Below are 14659 nucleotides of genomic sequence, written 5' to 3'. Positions count from 1 at the left end.
GAAGAAGAAGAAGAAGAAGAAGAAGAAGAAGAAGAAGAAGAAGAAGAAGAAGAAGAAGAAGAAGAAGAAGAAGAGAAATCTCTTCCACCAGCAACAACACATCAAGTAAAAGGGATTGTAAGGTGGGGATGTGTGCACGTGTGCATGCACAGATTGTGTGAGTGGGTTTAAAATTCTGGGCTTGGAGCTTCTGGGATTATTCTTCCAGGAAAAATGAGCACCAGTTGAATTGTGACTGTTCAGATTTGGTCACTGAAGTCTCAGCTTCTCCGAAGTGACAGTAGGGGCCAGTTTACTAGTGAAGAATCCCTGTGTAGTCAGCTTTCTCCCATCAAATAAGAATAATTATCTCTAGGATATCTCTAGATATTATTTTTTAATTTCATATAAATTAGTGTAGCCATTATGAAAAGCAGTATGGACGTTCCACAAAAATTAAAAGTAGTTGGGAGGTTGAGGCAGGAGGATTGCCTGAGACCAGGAGTTCAAGACCAGCCTGGGCAACATCTCCAGATATTTTATGGAGATGGAGACCCTATCTACACACACATACACACACACACACACACACACACACACACACAAACACACCTTAAAAATTAGCCAGGCAAGATGGCACACAACTGTTGTCCCACCTACTTGGGAGGCTAAGATGGGAGGATCGCTTGAGCCCAGGAGTTTGAGGCTGCAGTGAGCTATGATTGGCCACTAACACTGCAGTCTTGGTGACAGAGCGAGACACTGTTTCTTAAAAAAAAAAAAAAATCGTGGGGAGATTCTGCAGAAGGCTATTCTCAGGGACCCAGAGAGACCTTGCTGGCAGTGGATCACATGACTGAGTAAGAAACACAGTTTAAATGTTGTTCTGTTGCCTTCCTTATGCTGCATATTTTAGACATAAACACACCTTATTTTTCTTCTGTCATCAGACGCTGAGAGCGATCATTATGAGTTCTGGTCTCTATTCCCTTCTCCCATCCCACCAGCAAAGAGGCACGCACCCAATAGGGATGTGCCGCCACATCCCTCTTCTCTTTCCCACAAGCAGACTGGCTGGGGAACACATCCCCTAACCATGTCACATTTCTATTAATAATTCATATCACGAATGCCCATTTTCCCCCAGGTTTGCCCATTTCTACAGGATGAGATCCAAGCCATAGCCTGCTCCCCACCCCTCCCCTCCTCGAGGAGCCTCCACTCACTTGGAAGGCTGTCCACTCCTGCCCCTTAGACATCAGAATATTTGATGTCGAACATTGTAACTTTTGACCACTGGTTTAGATGATCTGCCCAGATGCTTGTGATCGGCACCTTGCCCTTCTTTTCTGCATTCCTAGCAGGTTCTATTAGCAACAGAGAAGTGGAAGATGGCTCTAAGACAAAACCAACCCTAACATGCAGACCCAAACGATAGTATATCAGCAATGACCTGCCAAATACAGTTTGTCTCCCCATTTTGCCAAATTCTGTTACACATCATTCTCCTCTAGGGCACAGAAGTGGGGCCCCAGCAAATTCAAACTAGAGCCACTTTCTTTCCTTCCATGATGCCAGTAGGAACCAAGAGGTCTGGATCAATAATATTACCTGCTCTCATGCTTTTTGTCTTGATGATTTTCAGTCTAAATGATAATACAGTGTCACATAGATATTGCATAATTTCAACCTTATTTATCATATCTAGCTCCATTCCTGGAATGAGGTAGAAACTCTGACTCCACAAGCTAATTGGCTATCACTTAAGTAGGCCTGCACTGCCTCTGAAAAAAAAAAAAGAAGAAGTGCCCCACACAGATTTGAAAGACCATTGTGCGAATCCAAATAGAAATTCATTTGGGGCTCTCATCACATGGAATAATCTTTATTCTATAACTCCAATGATTCCTTTCCTTGTATGCATCTTTATCACTTCTCATTAGATGATTTTCGCACAGCTGAAATCATAATATATTAATTTTGTTAGATCTCAGAGTAAAGATGTCACTGCTGTTAAATGTTTATTGGATTGCTCAATCTTTTCCAAATTTAACATCTTGATTGTCACCAGGGAAGAAAGATGTGAGCTTGTTGTTGCAGATACATGTTATAATTAAATTTGAATAATACAACAATTACAACAATGCTCTTCCTCCTTGACTCTCAGCCCCTATTCACGCAGCTAGCATGTTCTAATTTATATATAATCATCTATATATTTTTTTGGTTATATGTGTTCTCTTCTTACTAAAGCACATAATGGCATAGGCCTGTTCTTTTCAAAGGGAGGGTAGCTGAATTACAAAAGAAGATCAGTTTATAACCCAAACCAATCTTGTTTGGGGTATAAACAAGATATTTCATTCATATCATGTATAAATGAAAAGCAATTATACATGTAAAGAAAGTTGCTAAAATATAAAATGAACTAGAACTCAAAGATTTAAGAAATTAGCTCATATTCATGCATGTGGTATATTTGGACTATTAATAGCAAAGAGATGAATAGCCCAGACATTAACCTGATTCATGTCCTTGGCATTGTTACTTACTAGCTGTGTTACCTGGAGTGAGTTTCCTAACCTCTGTCTCACTTTCCTCATTTGCTAAGAGGGGCATAACAACAGACCCGCCTTGTAGAGTTTCCTAAGGATTCAGTGACACATTGCATGTCAAGTGCTCAGCAAGCATTTAATAAATGGTGGAGATTATCATGATTATGATTATTATTGAAGGATTTTTAAAATCCTAGGCAATGAGAGAACTACCATGCAGACCATCTGTCTATTCCAACTCACTCAAACCAATTAGAATAAAATAATGCCTTCTAAATATAAACATATGTTCATTATTTTTCATATATAAAATAATTTCTAAAAGCCATAGAACAAAATTTAAAATACCTAAAGCTTTTCATCCAGAGGGAAACACAGTTAACATTTTAGTACGTCCTGTATTTTTTTCTATAAACCTGCTTCCAGAATTTTAATCACACCACTTATTCCATGGTTTGACTGAATATTTTTATGTTATTAAATATTCACCTACAACATCATTTTTGGTGATTGCTAATCTTCTCCAACCTCGATTAGTCTTGCATATTTCGTCCCTTCTCAGTGATCTCTTTTTGTGGTGGATCTAGCAGGTCAGCAGACAAGGGGTCTTTCACTAATGCCAGTGAGTGTTCATCTGAGGACAAGATGTTGAAGGATGAAGGAGACAGGGGAGCCTTACAATGTTTCTAGGCATAGCTAAGCCCTGATTATGTTTAAAGCAACAACAATAAAAACAAGTACGTAGTACTGGTTTAGCCTTCTACCGACTCAATGTTACAACATGGTGCCAAGGCTGACCTCATTCAACAGCCTCACAAGGGCTGCCCACGCACATTATACAGTCAGCAGGGGCCTTCCTGTCAGGACCACAGACCCTGGGCCTTGGAGGGCACCACCACAACTATCCCAGGGGCCATAATGTGATGTTTTCCCTGTCCCCACATGTTAGGGGAACTAATAACCCCATCCATTATCAGGAGACACATGAGCACCTTTTTATTTTTGCATTTAACAGAAGGTTTTTTGTGACTGAAGGATCTAGCTTTGGAAAACTCCCAAGGAGATGGATACATTTATCAGAGATGAGTGAAGGTTTGCGTTTTAAAATGTAGAAATGGAGAATGTGTTGAAGCAATGCCTGTTCCTTCTTCATGACCACATTGATGCCAGAGTTAGGTTGGCAGCTCTATGATCTGAATCAGTCATCTCCAAAGAAAGGTTCATTCTCAAGATTTCCTAAGCTTCCCCCCAAGGAGTGGTTCCAGCAATGCCAAGTGCAGTTCTACAGCAGGAATTCACTGACACATCCCCTCGATGACCCTATTTAAACAATTCAACCCAAATGCTGGTTCGATATTTAAGCCTATGTAAATAAGTAAAAATAAACAGAAATCATCAGTGATTAATAGAATGACATTCATACGATTAAAAAAATTATAATGCAGGAAAGTTTATATCACTATTATCAAAAAATATTGTATTAAAATAACGATATTAACATCTATAATATGAACCAATGATAGCTGAAAAGGGAAAAGAATGGTGAAAACTGTTATGCATACTGGAGTTTTGAAAATTCTATCACTGAAAATTCTATCACTGTTTTATATTTGTAACCAGCAGAGATTGCTGATGGTGATGAAAGACTGGATGGCATTTCTCTGCCATCAACAGGTAAATAAAATGCATTTACATTTTCATCACCCCCTGGAAAATACAGCCCACAAAAATGTTTGCATTGAAAATGATTTTAATGTTAGACATGCAGACGCTTGAGCAAACTGCTTCCGCAGTGGACCTAGGCCCTGGACATTGGAGCTTCTCAAGACCCTATATGCAGAGATGATTTCATATTGAATAGAAAGGCATTTTTCTCACACTCTTATTTTCATAAAAATCTCAGAAGAGCAAATCCTGAGAGCTAAGTATCACAACATTTTGCCTCCCCAAACCGTTGGACATTACACAATATTTTTAACATGAAATGAGATTTCACTTTAAAACAGGGACCAGTAATTTTGTGTGATCAAATTCATGGCTAGGCTATCCTCTCCCACCTCCTCCAAAAGGTCTTAGAGCCTTGAGCAATCAATCAGTGGACACTCAATGACTACTGTGTTTTAATTGAGTGATTTGAATAAGCCCAGCCATCCGGCGTGAGTGGCACATTCCTAATACCAGGACCAGATCAGCTGAAGACCCCCTTCCATGAAAGCAAAAGCTGCACACTGTTGTGTTAAGCCACAGACATAATTCCAACTTCATATTATTTGACTCTCAAGTAATGCTTCTGACCCTGGCTTCCTACCTGTGCATGGATTCATATCTGAGAGCCAGAGGGGCAGGTAACTGATCAATGGGCCTTGTGGAAAACAATGTGTTCCCTTCATTGGTCACAGGACTCTACTGACTGCTGTCAAAAGGATATCTGAAGATTCTCTGACCAGAAAACCCAGGTACCCCCAAAAACCCTCTTACTGAAAAAGCTCAACCAAATGTTTTTTTCCTCTAGATTTCAGGTGGTCGGTTTGAGTTAAATTCAGCAAACATTAGTGGAGTATCTAGGCTGTGTAGGAACTTCACTAGGCCATGTGTTCATGGACAACACATATCCCAAAATGGCAAGGAAAGCCACATTCACAGGTGTAGGATGGGCATGTGTTAGTGAACTTCAGAGCTTCAGAGCAACAGTAAAATTCAGCCGTGTAAGTGACACTTTGCTTTCTCTGCCACTGAGTAGCTAAGCAACAGATCGATGGACAGATAAATGAGCTACATAGTGCAAAAAGACCTGCTTACATCAAGTTCTTACCATATATAGTCATTATATAAAAGGGATTTCTCTTTTTATTTGACTGTGTTTTCACATTTGTGAATTAAGATAATTGAAATACGTGATCTCTGTTGTTCCTTCCCAATTTGTCATTCTCTGAATATCAGGGCATTTATATCAGTCTCATTCTTATCACCCAGGTCCAATCCCAGCAGATCTATGAAATCCTAATGATAATAGACCTGCCCTTCAAAAGGCCCTTCAGGGGAGCACCATTCCTTTCCAGCTGTGCTTCCCAAGTGGTTTCCCTCGCCCAAGGGCTCCCCTACCCCTGCCCTGGGCATCTGCACTGCCTGTCCTCCCCGTGTCATGTGACACAGTGAGCTTTTATTATTTGAAAACCACTCCCCTTGAAGTTTATATACACCTCCAAGTGGAGTACAGAATGCCTTTGTATTTTCCCATCTGAAGATGGAGATATTGTTTCTAATAAGAAAATTGAGCACAGAGGGTGCTAGAAGAGCCTCATGGAACTGAAAAAAAAAAGTCAAGGAATCTGAGAGTGAGAAGGAACTTGAGAGATCATCTAGTCCAATCCCTTCTTTTTATCCAGTCCTTTTATTTTACAGGAAGAAAAGCCTGAGGCCCAGAAACATTAAGTGACTTTCCCAAGGTCTCACAGCTGGTTGATGGCCTGGCCGGAACCCAGGTCCCTCGACTCCCAGCCATGATACCATATAGCTTTCTCATACCTAAGCAAAAGCCAGCTTTTCTCTGCATGTTTCTTAAAGATCCCAAGAGATGATGGATGTGCTAATGCCTTTAGGAGTCCACTTCACTGTCTCAGTCTTCACAGTTAAAATGTTCGTCATCAGTCGGCCCGGTTCACTGCAGCTCAAACTCAGTTCTTCCAGTCTTTTCTCAAACTTTACCCAAGGCTGTGAGGTCATAATGAAGAAAATAGTATAACACACCTGCAGGTCTTTTTACTAAACTATTGATAGATATTTGATACAAATCACTAAGCAGCATGACAGATAAAAATGTTTATCCCTTTAAGGATCCCACCTTTCTTGCACATGTGGTTTCATCCTTGAATTTGAGCCTCACTGGTCAGAACCACAGGAGCGACCAAGGGCTCTGATACAGACTCTCATTACCCAATTTATCTGAGCTAGCAACAGTTCGTTCTTTTCAAAGATTCAACAATGCTTTTATTGCTTTTTTTTGTCTTTTTTTATTATACTTTAAGTTTTAGGGTACGTGTGCACATTGTGCAGGTTAGTTACATATGTATACATGTGCCACGCTGGTGCGCTGCACCCACTAACTCGTCATCTAGCATTAGGTATATTAAGCTCTTTTTTCCTCCTTCCAAATTTGTGTGTTTGGGGAAGGGCAGGGAAAGGGGTTTAAATCCTTAAGTGTTTCTATGAACCAGAAGTGACTAGGGCAGGGTTACAGGCAGAAGGTCAGAGGACATTTGTTTGGACGCATTCTATTTAAGCAACCTTCTATTCCTCATGTTTTAACAAAATGGATCCACTTCTATAGCGCATCCATTTTATTTTCCCTTAACCCTCTTCACTAAGCCTTTTGGAACAGCTACCAGGAATCAGCCCTGTGTTGGGTGCTGGTATACAAATGCCCTCAGACTAGTGTGAGAGGCAGAAGGAATTACATAAATGCTATAGCACAGACGTGTGAAAGGGTCTGGGGCTCAAGGAAAGCCACCCAGGAGCTGCAGGCAATTCACATTAAAAAAGTATAGAGAAAGTAAAATCAAAACAATGTTTTCTAAAATTTAAAATGGGGCTTCCGAATTTGAAATGGGGGATGTTGATCTGGACTTGGTGATTGTCATAAATTGGCATTTTACATACTTTTCTTTTAAAAATTAATAAAGAAAAGTGTAAGAAAGAACATTTCAATTGCTTTTACCACCCACAGACAACCATTATTGGATGATTTTTTGCAAATATTTCTCCATTTTATTTATTTATATGGTGGAGATCAAACATGTAAAATTTTGTTTCCTAAGTTTTTCTTTGTTTTTACCTAACAAACATTTTTCCACTTTATGACAAATCTTCATATGCATTATTATTATTATTATTATTATTTGAGACAGAGTCTTGCTTTTGCCCAGGCTGGAGTGCAGTGGTGCCATATGCATTATTTTAATAGCTGCATGATAATTCTGTTTTGCGGGTAAATTATATTTTATTAGGCCATTTTCTATTACTGGATAATATGTGGATATACTCTAATAGTAACACACATTCATGGGCTTTGTCATAAAAAATCATCATTACAAATTTCAAATTTCTACAATTGCCCATGGAGGACAACTAAAGCCTTGGCTAAAAACTTAGCGACTAACTGTGAAACACAGACACCTCCCCAGTAAGTTCTTTACTTGTCCAGAACACCCACCTCCAGCCATGTCACAGAAACATGTACAACTCTTCCTTAGAGAAGTGGCTCTCCCCCTGCATTTTCTTGTCTCTATTGTAGGTAATATATTTGACACCAGGAGAGAAAACACGGAGGATACACAACCAGGTTTCATTGCCTAGACTTTGATTTTAGTGACATTGTTCAGTGGCATATGTAACTTCCGTTTGAATTTTCGCAAAGATCCACCGAGCATTTCAGGTTCCTGCAAAGTGTGGGTGTTCTGTCAAGCTTACCTGTCATGTTTGAATTGTTTTATATACTTTCTTTGTAATGTGTGATAATCAAGCCTCCAATTTGGTATAAGATTTTTAAAATCATTTTTAGGGTTGATTTGTTACCCTTTGAAAGTCCAGCATATGATTCAGTGAGTTCATTGTCCATTAAAAAGAAGTAGTTCTCTCTTCCCTGTTTTCATTCCGTACCTCAGTGTGAATATACAGAGCTTTGAAACATATTTATTTTAATGTAAATTGCTTAGATGCAGTATAAAGGAACATGGCTCTTTCCAGTGCTGAGAGAGTAATTGTGAAGGCCAAGATTAATTAGACCTTCATCATTTTAGAAGATGAAAAGTTGTTTTGGGAGAAGTATAGCTCTGACCCATTAGATGAAATCATTCATGACGTTAGTGATCCCCAGATAGCCATTTGTAACTAAGTGCAAATGACCTATGAGTTCTTAGGAAAGAAAAACCTTTCACCTAAGTTGCATCAACACCATGACAAAATAACTAATTAAAAGGTGAGAAAATCAATCAGTTATCTACGTGATACATAACAGTCATTTTAACAGACGGTTTTAACTGAGTGGTACAGGGTTTTGGAACCATGTGGCAACTAGCTAAAAATGTACTTAATATTATATCGTTTATTTTGTTCCTAGTATGCTTGCCCTTAGCTTTATATAAAACTAATATATGAAAGTCTGGATTTATTTTAAAAAGATATCTTGCCACGAAGGTATTTGTTTTATAGAAATATTTACCTCCAGATTTCTTTCTCTAATAAGATGGTGAATTTAAAATACTGTGTTATTTAGAAGCATTGCATTTACACTTCATTTATTGTATAAAGCAAATTGCATAGACTCTTTGCCACTTGACCCAAAGGCCAAAAATTGACATGAAAACAATTTGGACTGCAGATCACCAAACCCGGGCTTCACACCTCCCTACTGGCAGTTCCAATGCCTTCCCCTAGCCCTGGATTTAGGAAAGCACAGAGTGTTAAAAGCTAAAAGTTATTGTAGAGGATACTTAGTCCCACCCCTCATTCTGCAGGTGGGGCAGCTGAGCATGAAGGAGGGTAAGCAGTTGCCCAGAGCCCATTAACCCCTCTGTGGTCGGGGCCCTGCCTGGAACCTGAATTTTCTGACTACCCTGTCCAAGGTACTTATGTCACATCACACTGAAATGCTAAACCTAGAGATAAGAGGGGCGCTCTGGGATAAATCCCTATTCCACCAAAGACCAGCCAGTCATCAAAGATGAGAGAAGGCATCCTTGTACTGTGACAAAAAGCTGGCTTTAGGTGTGGCTTGTGGAATCAGTCTAACTACTAGACAAATTACATCTCATATATGTGTGGCTTATTTTTCTTCTTTTTGGGGCTACAAGGAAGGTTTGGAGAAATTATTTCCATCATACCTTTCCGTTAGCCTTTTTTCCATTTCTGGCCAGTAAGTAATCCCTTTCCTGAAAACAGTCCCTTTGTTTTATCAAGTGGTCTGATGAAGTACTGCAAACCGTGGCTCTTGTGTTCTTTGCACCATGGGTTTTAAAATCTGTCCTCTGTCTCCCAGAAGGTAATATTACCCAAGGGAAGGGAAAAGATTAATTAGTGACCTTTCACTCTGTTAAAATAGGATGAGTATGTTGCTGGTAAAGGCAGAAACACTAACTTCCAACTGTGGTCTCTTAGAGATTCACTGGGAACCTTCAGAAGCATTGCCTTCCAAGGCAGGGCCACAGCTTTGAGTGCTCAGCACTTGGGGATGGGTGGGGCTTGTTCAACCCAAAGATATGTGCAATGATGGATCCACACATTGGAAATACATATCAAAACTGCAACAGTAAAATCATATTGCCTGGCGCAATGACTCACGCCTGTAATCCCAGCACTTTGGGAGGCCAAGGCGGGTGGATCATGAGGTCAGGAGTTCGAGACCAGCCTGGCCAATATGGTGAAACCCCCCTCTCTACTAAAAATACAAAAATTAGCCGGGCATGGTGGCATACGCCTGTAGTCCCAGCTACTCAGGAGGATGAGGCAGAAGAATCGCTTGAACCCGGGAGATGGAGTTTGCAGTGAGCTGAAATTGCACCACTGCACTCCAGCCTGGGCGACAGAGTGAGACCCCATCTCAAAAAAAAATCACATTTTATAAATTAAAATTGTGTTTACTTACTGTGACTACTGTTGACTTTATTCAGAAATCATTTTCATAGGCTTCCTTAGCAAAAAAAAAAAATCCATATCTATGGATAATGTCTCAATCTTCTGTATATATGTGTTATTAATATGTAAATATTTAGATTTTTAAAAATTACTATGTTTTTAAAAAAATAATTCAATGCAAGCCTGATTGTGAAAATGGTGTATAGCATTGTGTTGTGATCTCAATTCCCAAGATGCTTTTTATGTCCGATCTGGAAGAATACAATAAATTAATTGAACGTGTGTGCGGATCTTGCCTGTGTGCCGGTCTTCCTGTGTTTATGAAGAGAAGTCAGTGCTGTTCATTAATTAAAAGGTATTATTAATACTCTGGTGATCTCCCACAGAAGTTATATCTCCTGATGAAGTTAATTTAAAAAAATAAATCAACAACCTAGATTGCTGCCGGAGTGAGAGCCTTCAGATGCGGGAAAGGCTGTGTCTGGCGGTTAGATCAATGGCTACAGCAAGTCCCATAGAAACACTTGAGCGTTAAGTACTGAGATGCTTGAAGCCTAATCTGAAATGAATTAGGTAGCTTTTTAATCTTCACTTAAAAGATTAAGCCCTGCTTCTGTGCAAACAACACATCAGATGGACAAATCAATCTTCTCAGATGCAGAGCGGCTGCTACCGCAGAATCGCTCACTTCCCCTCTTTGAACACAGAGAAGGGCGCCACTCCTCCCCTGGCACCTGCTCCCGCCGCCTCCCGCGGGCGTGCTAGGCCCCCCTGCTCTGAGCTGGCCGCATCCGCGGGCTGGAATCTGGCTCCATCGGAGGTTCAATTTAGGGTCTCACTCTGGGCTTTAGAGGCGCCTGGGTTTTAGGGGGGCCTGGGACAGCTGTGAGGAGAGGCAGGAGGGTGGGGGCGGAGCTGCTGCCTAGGAAGGCACTGGCACCTGGGCTGGGAGGCCCAGGACGAGCTGTTGCAAAAACAGATATGGGCTCCAGCTCGGGAGTCTTGCAGGTGTCCGCGCTGCTCTGAAGCTGGAGCCTGGCTCCTGTCCTCGCCTCTGCCCGGATGCCCCCAGCTTCCTGGGGTCCCTTGTGTCAGGGGCCCATGTCATATCTTTTGGCTCAAGGCCTCTGGGATGCCCCTGATCCCACAGGGCTGGCAGGGATCGGTGCTTTGTAGGTATCCTGGCAGAACAGCCCAAAGACGTCTCTAACCCAATGGCCAGGGGACCCCATTTCGCCACAGTAGGCTCCCCTGGAAGACGCTTGCACACCTGTCTCAGTTGTCACCTCTCCTATCCTCTCCCCCCATAACTCTCCCCCCGCCACTACCCCCAAGGATCTGGGGACACAGCTGGCTCATTTCCCAGCAGCACCCAAGTTCAGCTGCACCATTTACTGAACACCAACTGGGCAGACACTGTGGGTGTTTAGGGCGACCGGTTTTAGGATAAAAGAGAAAAGGGGGTGAGAGGGGAGGCGGGGGAACGTCCTGTCACTAAACTGTTCAAGGCTTGCACCATACCGAGGGCCTGGGACGGCGTGGGCAGCCCCAGAGCACCTGAAGAGAAACGTCTTGATCGGAGTCCTATCTTACGTTGATCCGCCTGGCTGAAGCCAGGAACATTAGCAGGAGAGGGCTAGCTGAAGACAGGGGATCCCATGAAGAGGCTGTTGGAAGATGCCCAAAACCCACAAAGCCAGGCCTGAGAAAGAATCAGCTCAGGCTGGAGAAGGGAGAACGGGTCAAAGCTGACACCAGGTTTCTGGCTTGGGAACCGGGGGGGTGTCACTTGTGCTCACTAAGATAAGGAACACAGGGGTGTGGCGATTTGGAGAAGACAGGTGAGTTACTCCATTCATTCATTCATTCATTCATTCATTCCACAGGTGCTTATGGTGGGCTCTGCACTGTTCTGCTGGGTGGGAGTGCAGCGGTGAACCAAAGTCCCTACTCTTGCAGAGCTCACCTCAGACAATGTCACAAGAATAGGGACAGATGGCAGAACCCTGGGAGGAGCAGCAGCTCGTGTTCCTGAACAACCTTACCAGAGACACAGCTGAAATGGGAGCTTTGTCCCAGACCAGCCAAGACTTCAAGCACCATTCATTCCTCATAACTCAGGTCTCAGCTACACTTCATCATCAGAGAAGGATTCACAACTATCCCACCCCAAGCTCAATTAAGTCACAGCCTCTGACCCTTCACATCTCTTGCCTCTCTCTGAAATTATCTTGCTTATTTATGTGTATGTTTATTACCCATCTTTCCACTGGAATCTAAGCCTTGTGATGTCAGGCTGCTAAGATTTCAGGCCCTGGTGAAAACATGTCCAGGATACCCTTTCTCCCCTTTGCCCAGCAAGAGTGGACTGATGAAAGTTGGAGCTGCGGTTTCTATGAATATGAAACCGAGTTGTTCTGACTAGAGTGAGCCATGTCCTCCCAGTGCTGCCAGTTACAGGAAGTGACTTCCCTTCTCCCATCAGCCCAAACCGGGATCCTTTATCACAGAACCCAAGAGTGAGGGGAGGGTCAGGCCGGTTGGACAGTGGTTGTATCATGGGATGCATCAGGAGCCTTTTATGGCCCTCTCCTTTCCCTTATATCCCGTTGTCTTAGATCACGTGGACTTGCCTTTTCCCCTAATGCTGCCCCCTCACCGCTCTTCATAACTGAGGAAATTGTGTCAATAAATCGACCAAAGAGATGCAGGTTGTACTCCATGATAATTTAATACATGCTAGTGATTCAGACCAACTTGAATTTACATGGATCAACTCCTATTGCATTTTGTAACCTGAAACGCATGAAATTGATTATCCCCCCTAAAATAATATATACAGATATGTGTGTATATACATATTTGTTTATTTCTATTTTGTTATTGGTGAAATTAAAAAAAGTTTAAATGAACCACAGTTTAAAAAAATGTTCTAGAAATGGAGCTTGGAGTGGGTAGTGCCCCACATGCTTTACACACATTGATATTCCAAATAGACCTGATAATTAAAGCCTTTTTAATTGTTTTATTTTTGGCCATTTTGAACTTTTGACTGAAAAACAGAAAGACATTTTAAACCTAAACTCTGAAATTAAGCTACTTTATCATTCCTTTAAAATGCTTTCCAAAAGTGAAGTTGATACAAGCACAGTCAAGGGAGGAGTGGTCAGAAACCAGCTGTCTAGACTTGCATTTGTGCGTATCCTCTAACGTGGTGCCAAAACATTCAAAACATGGAGTGCTCTCCCTGAGAACATGGAGTGAAAATCAATTCTACAGGAGAAATTAAGCGTCCTGAGTTGTTTCCATGAAGTGGTGGCCCAGTTGCATATTCAGTTAGAAAAACTATTTTCTGCTATACTCTAGCAATGGAGGGAGAAAGAGAATACATTAAAATAGAGGATACTTACTCTGTATATTATTAAATTAAGTACCCCCCAAATATGATGTATTTGTAACTATTGGACAGAAAACATCAGAAGTGACCCAATTAACAACACCCAGGCTAACCGCATCCCCCTCTGGTGATGCACACAGTAATGGTGCTCTGTCCTTCTGGGAAATATTTCACTAGTGTGAAGCTATACCACCTTCTCCCCCTCCTGACTCTCACTGATGCTTCCTAGAACACGGACTGAGAGCCACGGGCAGGTTTGACTCTTGTTAAGATTTTATGTTTATTTCTATCATTATACCATGCGGTGTTCAAGTGCATTTGTCCTTCCTACCTGCCCCCATTAATGTTGCCTGGCAACAATAACCACAGCCCGTTCCTTCCATGCCTTGCCCCAATGGGATCAGTTCACTAGTCATGGCAGAGTGGACTTATTTTAAATGTCCCACTGACTCCTGGACACTGGCTGGACACTGACTCCTAGCCAGGAGCCTGCAGGCACCATGACCCTGTCGTTATGATGGCATACTGCTTTAGGAGGTGGTGGAAGTTGGTGAAATTAGTCAAACCAATTGGAAAGATTGAATGCAGGTATGTTTGTCCATTTTCACACTGCTATAAAGAAACACCCAAGACTGGGTAATTTATAAAGGAAACAGGTTTCATTGTCTCACAGTTCCATGTGGCTGGGGAGGCCTTAGGAAACTTATAGTCATGGCAAAAGGTGAAGGAGAAGCAAGCACATTTTCACAAGGTGTCAGGAAACAGAGAAAATGAAGGAGGAACTGCCAAACAGAAAACCATCAGATCTCGTGAGAACTCACTCACTATCACGAGAACAGTTTGGAGGAAACCACCCCCATGATCCAACCACTTCCCATCAGGCCCCTTCCTTGACACGTGGGAATTACAATTCAAAATGAGATTTGAGTGGGGACACAGAGCCAAACCATATCAGCAGGAGAAAAGCCCCCAAAAAATGCTTTAAAAAATGTGAGAGGGTGGCTGGGGGCAGTGGCTCAAGCCTCCAATCCCAGCGCCTTGAAAGGCCAAAGCACGAGGACTGCTTGAGGCCAGGAGTTCAAGACCAGCCTGAGCAGCA

The sequence above is a fragment of the Gorilla gorilla genome, chromosome 18 (genome assembly GCF_029281585.2).
Source record: "Gorilla gorilla gorilla isolate KB3781 chromosome 18, NHGRI_mGorGor1-v2.1_pri, whole genome shotgun sequence".
Taxonomy (NCBI): domain Eukaryota; kingdom Metazoa; phylum Chordata; class Mammalia; order Primates; family Hominidae; genus Gorilla; species Gorilla gorilla.
This window is presented reverse-complemented; position numbering follows the sequence as displayed.